The 6412-nt window shown below is 38.2% G+C and overlaps 2 long non-coding RNA genes across 2 annotated transcripts in view; one reads left to right on the forward strand and one right to left on the reverse strand.

Annotated features, from left to right (window-relative positions):
• The first annotated feature begins 1081 nt into the window (after positions 1-1081).
• Positions 1082-4877, forward strand: LOC118405936. Its single transcript, XR_004829965.1, has 4 exons — positions 1082-1188; positions 1647-1761; positions 1928-1996; positions 4184-4877. It is a non-coding gene; the product is annotated as an uncharacterized LOC118405936 (long non-coding RNA).
• Positions 4878-5145: 268 nt separating this feature from the next.
• The window catches only part of LOC118405897, a 5432-nt gene continuing 4165 nt past the window's right edge, over positions 5146-6412 (reverse strand). Inside the window, exon 3 of the long non-coding RNA XR_004829954.1 lies at positions 5146-6309. This is a non-coding gene — a long non-coding RNA (uncharacterized LOC118405897). The remainder of the gene's footprint in view (positions 6310-6412) is intronic.

The raw sequence follows: 6412 nt of genomic DNA on the forward strand, positions 1-6412 counted from the left end.
ATTAAGCTCAAGACCGAGATGACGAATGATTAACGTAACTAAATACTAATTGTTCAAATCAGGAGCTAATTTCCACGAGGAGAGTTTATTATTATATTATTAAGATTAATCTGCTGCATTCTATGATGGGATGCTCAAACTTGTGATATATGTATATGAGGAAGAGAGGATTTTATGTTAATTTGTGTGAATGACGACCTAAAATAACCATAATACATGTAGGTGTAAATGAAGGGAATTTCATTTAGTTTTTGAGGAAATGGTACATAGCTTTCTTTGTTAAGATCAGGCTTTAATTCTTTAGAAAACTGAAAAGTATGTTGGATAGGGCTGATGACAAATTGCTGTTGCTGAATGTACCTGCTTACTCAATTAGTCAAACAAATTCTTCATTTCATACAATCATGTAGTTACCTGTATCATGAGGGTCAGCCAGCCATGCAGGTGTTCCTGTCCTGATGAGATGCGACTTGTGGTGACAGAGGCACCAGGTGATTGGGTACAGGAGTACCGAGCCAGGTGAGATCTCTGTTCTGCATTTTGTATGTACTATTTCCTGGTATTATTTGAGACAAATGTGTAACTTTATGTCTGTATAGTTAGGTGTCTGCTGACTGCTGCAGTAGTGAGGACTCCTGTCTGAACCTGACAAGACTGGATTGGACCAGACCAGACCAGACCAGAAGATTTTAGGACACGAGAAGACTTTCAGGTGAGAAAAATGTGAATTCTCTATTTTACCAACCATTTTCTTCATCTTTTTTGAGACAAGTGTTTAACTTGTAATGTCTGTATAGTTAGGTGTCTGCTGACTGCTGCAGTAGTGAGGACTTCTGTCTGAACCTGACAAGACTGGATTAGACCAGACCAGGTGATTTGAAGACAGAAGAGCAAGACTGTGTACTATTTGTGACAAGTGAATAACTAATACTGTCTGTAGTTAGGTGGCTGCTGGCTGATGCAGTAGTGAGGACTTCTGTCTGAACCTGACAAGACTGGATTAGACCAGACCAGGTGATTTGAAGACAGAAGAGCAAGACTGTGTACTATTTGTGACAAGTGAATAACTAATACTGTCTGTAGTTAGGTGGCTGCTGGCTGATGCAGTAGTGAGGACTCCTGTCTGAACCTGACAAGACTGGATTGGACCAGATGAGGGCTCAGCAAACCAGTGAAAAGTTTGTACAGGTGAGATAATGATTTACAACTGACATGACTTCTTGTGTTCAGAAGAAGGAGCATTTTCAACATGTATTGAAACGGAGTTGTAGTCCAATTATGTTAAGGATATTGATCCAGTTTACCTCACTGAAGAATTATATTTATTCTACTGGTCATGACAGAGAAGACAGACAATATGTACAGTATTATTTTAGAGGTTCATTTTTATTGGAAAAATGCCCTAGCTCTTCCCAACAAGCACAATGAACATTTGACCACGGCTTAATGTCCCATCCTTGTTGTTGGTTGAGCGACACAGTTGGAATCAAACTCAGCTTCTAGTGCCAGAGGCAGGGCCACTAACCAGTGCACGCTATGCTAGACGACTTGTCCTTGTAGTTTAGTTGTGCTATTTTTTGTGGTCATTCATTGTTTAGCTGGAAATATTTTTTGAATAACACTAATAATCCTTTCATGTCCCTTAGGTGTGTCTTGAGGGTCAGCTGTCCTGACTTCCGTGGTGATGATGGGCAAAACCTGAAGACGGCTCAGCAAACCGGTTGATTTGACAACACTGAAGGAACTGTACACTTTCCACAGGTGAGTCTGTATATCACTACATATTGTCGCTGGCCTTTATGTGTGATAATTATGTAATGGTATGGTTGCTAAGTACCGTAGAAGCTTGTTAACTGCACGCTTCTGTTAATTGCCCCAAATCCCCAACTGCTGTCCATCCACTGACTTTTGTTTCTCTGTCTTCAAGACGTGACTCCGGAGACTGGACTGCAGCCTGGTGGGCAGCAAAACTAGCTGAAAGAAGATTGGGGGAGTTGTGAGTATGGTCTCTTTGTTAACACAAGACAACACCTCACCGCACACACTTTCAAGTACACACACAGCACCCCTCTTTAGTCAGCAGGCATGACACAAATGCAGTCGTTTTCCCAACAGTTAGAACCACCACATGTCACGGACCTTTACAAATAACATCCCTCCACATAGATTTTATCTCACATTGGAGCACCTTCCTCAGACACTTAGTGAAAATTTTACACAGTATGTCACACCTTCATACAGTAACTTTCCCACATTTAGGACCTCTACACTTTTCACATTGACTTGTACAGCACACCACTACATCAGAGGAGCTTTCCAAAATGCGATTGTAATGGTCTGTTTGTTAACACAAGACAACGCCACATTACATCCAGTCACTTAGCTTCCATGGTATATCACTCTTAGATTCCCTACATCAGAAGCACTTCTCCAAACACTTAGAATTAATTTTGACACAGAAGGCCAAACACTTCTACACGGTACGTCACACCTTCATGCAGTCACTTTATCATACTTAGGACTTCTTCACTTACATTTTTACATTGACTTTTACATCAGAACACTTCATTGTAATTAGTTGTCCAAACACTTAGAATAATTTTACTCCTGTCAGCAATGCATACAGTGTGCTCCCCAGGGGAGGTCTTTGCTAAGCTGAAGACCCGGTGCTTCGAAACACCAGCATACCTTGGCAATGACTGATCAGGTAAATAACTTAGAATTGAAAATACAAAAAAAAATACTTAGCTATATATACTTGATAAATAGATAGAAAAAACAATATATACACACAAACCAACCACCCCCTTACTATTTTAAGAACGTGTATATTATGCGCACTATCTCCCAGGAATACTGACATCAAGCAACCAAACCTAGCGTCGAAGCCTGGAGAAGAAAACCTCTGGGCCAGGGTAAAAAAAATCCACATAGCCCCTCTCCTTTAGCGTAGTAGGCCTGATGACGGACAGAGCTGTTCGTCAACAGGTCTACTACGCAGAGTTGAGGCATGTGTAAGTTATAACCCTGGGACAGAAGTTCCTCCTCCAGGCTAAGCCCAGAAAGAAATAGAAATTGAACATACAGAAAGAGAGGAATTGTGTTTCCATGCAGTGATGCAAACTCTCTTCAGGCTTTGTTAGCACTGTTTCTGTACTTGTAACAATTCAAACATCCTGCTCCAAAATTCAGGTCCAGTCTCAAGTTCATCAAATAAAGTCTGTCAGCATAAAACATCACTGTCAAACTCTACTAGATCAACATGAGACGAGCCCTAAATTTTGCAACGGGAAGTTGGGATTGTCACAGCTACATAAACAATGATAACAAAGTCTGATATCAACATGACTTAAAGAAATCGGCCAAACAAAACTAAACCTGTCATTTCCTCAGAGATTATTCACTCAAAAGTTCTTTCCCTAGATCTACGAATTATTATCTGTTCTCCTTTGCAACTGCCTTTGTGTCACACAATACTCGTTCTATACAGGAGAATTTTTATACAATGTAGTTAAATTATCTAGTACCTAAATTATCTATATAGTTATATGTACCTAAATTATCTATATAGTTATATGTACCTAAATTATCTAGTACCTGAACTACTTGTTAAAATTCCCTTAAGAAACTTGAATTCTGTAAAAACAGGTCAACCTCAAACTGCAACTCTGGGTCTGTCTAAAGTACATAGAATTAACTATCTATTAAACTATTGCTTTGAAAACCAGTCTCACTGTCTTAAGTACCTTTTATCTATTAAATCTATCCCTGACTACATTTCAAGTAGAAAGAAACTTAAGAGTATATAATCCTTAAAGAAATTACAGATATTGTTTGGCCGATTTCTTGCACACAATTCGTCTCTTTCCAACATCACACACTGCGGGCTGAGCTTACCTGTAGTACATTTCACTCTACAGAAAGAAAGCACAACATTGTCTTTTTCATTTTCTGTAAAGCAATGGGACATATTTTCAACAAACATAGCAGACTACAGACATAAATAGCTGTAGACAACAATAGTGTTTGCCTCACTCCTATATTGTAGAGTTTTAAGATTTATTCTGTATCCACTTTTTTTTTACTTTGTATTTGACAATGCAAAAGTCACTGTACTTTCTGTCGTGTCAATAAAGCTTGTATCGTATTAAAATTTGTTTGAATAATCTTGATTGTGTTTCAGCTACCATCCAGGCACTTGCGACTACCAGGCACGAACAAGAGGAAATATAGACTAAGGTTAATTGTTAGGTTCCTAATTTATCATGTTTATAATACGTCATTCCATGAATTTGATCAAATCATTCAAACAAGGGTTGCACTTGAATTTTTTATTACACTGCACCAGAAACATATTTAAGGAAAAAATACAGCAGGGTAGATTTGAATTTACTACTCAAGACAAATGGTAATTTGTTCAAAATCTTGTTGTCATTATTCAATATTGTTTCCAGTTAAGACCATGTTGATTTCATTATATGGATGACATCCGCATACACATCAAATTTTGGCCATTTACAAAAATGAAATAAAGTTTTCAACCATACAGTAAATCATACAAAGCAGCTGCAAAATGAGAAAACACATGCCGAAGATTGCAAGAAATAATATCCGAAAACGGAAATACTTATGCCATGATCATAGAATGCCAATGTTAATTCCAAGGTCAGAAAGAATAGAAATGAAGAATCTATTCTTTAAAATACCAAACATACTCCATGTGTTGAGTCATTATTTTGTTCAACCTTCCAGACAACTTAAATTTCATATTGAAGACAGCTTTTTCTTAGGCCAAACATTTTTATTTTCACACTTATTTTTTATTTTCAGTTTGGAGGTTCCAAGGTTCCAAGAGGATGTCATCCGTATAATCAAATAAACATGGCCTAATCTGTGTCTAGTAACAACTTTATCTTGTTTTGAAACTAAATAAAATGTTGGTTGGACAATTTTGAGTCTGTTGTTACTGAATCACTGCAACTTGTGCACTGCAATTTTATAGTACCATCTCAGTTCATAGTAATTTTGTGACTTTCTTTATATATTGCTATGTATGACAAGTCACAGTGTCATTTGGTAAAAATCGATAAATACTGGTATTTGAAGAAAGTAAATGTTGTTCCATGCATCTATCCACCAGCATACTACAGCTTAATTTATGATATGTTGGTTCCATCTTATTCTTCCTTTTTGGCTTCAAAAATCATAGTCTTCTTTGTCTAGTAATACATTTTCTTGTTTTAATGACTGCTTCCTCATGTACATTTTCTTTCTGTCACAATAACAATTTTCAGTTTAAAAACGGCTTCACTAAGGGCAGATGTTAAAGATAATGAAGAGTATATCAGGGAAAACAGTTTGATTGCAAATGAGTTTGAAACTATCCTCCATTGCCTTACAGAATGAAACAACAGACAATCGTACAAGTGCTCTCTTCAATAGGATAATGTACTGTGTTCTCCACCATATCTGCAATAAAATATAAATCACAACCTTAATCTAGATATTAGTATAAGAAATGAGAACTCTTTCAGAAATGACAACAAACAGCAGGGAGGGCTACTTTTGACAATGATGTTTGGAACTAAGAATTCAGAGGATTGCCAACTATTGCCCTTTCCCAACATTTTTTGTTGTCATTTTTGGGAATCTGCAGGGTAGGACCCGATTAAACTTTTCGCTCGATTCCATCAGTTAGCAGTCACATATTACGCTTTATTCGCACGGGCTGGACGCTTTATGCACAATGCACAGACTATATTGTATGTATCATAACATCAGAGCTGCAAAATCTAGCGCAAAATTAAAATGGCTAATTATGCAAAACAGTTTATTACGCCTTGCAGCATGCAGATCTCCATGTTTGAAAGAGTTCTAAAAGTAGAAACTAACTCACAGTCAAGTCCAATGTTCTCTTGTCTTGAGCAGACTGAGGTCTCTGGCACACAGGAACATGAACAGGTCCTCCTGGAGTATGGACAGGTACACAGGATAGCTGACAGGTCCCACAGGAACACAGACAGGTCCTCCTGGAGTATGGACAGGTACACAGGATAGCTGACAGGTCCCACAGGAACACAGACAGGTCCTCCTGGAATATGGACAGGCACACAGGATAGCTGACAGGTCCCACAGGAACACAGACAGGTCCTCCTGGAATATGGACAGGCACACAGGATAGCTGACAGGTCACACAGGAACACAGACAGGTCCTCCTGGAATATGGACAGGTACACAGGATAGCTGACAGGTCCCACAGGAACATGGTCAGGTATACAGTATCAGCTTTTACTTCACACATCCTAGGGTCTAAAAGAAAAACTCATTCAGAAAAATCATTTACCAAATTTACATACACCAGCAATACTCACAGAGCATGCATGTCATCAGACAAGATATATTTCACAACATT

The sequence above is a fragment of the Branchiostoma floridae genome, chromosome 18 (assembly GCF_000003815.2).
Source record: "Branchiostoma floridae strain S238N-H82 chromosome 18, Bfl_VNyyK, whole genome shotgun sequence".
Taxonomy (NCBI): Eukaryota; Metazoa; Chordata; class Leptocardii; order Amphioxiformes; family Branchiostomatidae; genus Branchiostoma; species Branchiostoma floridae.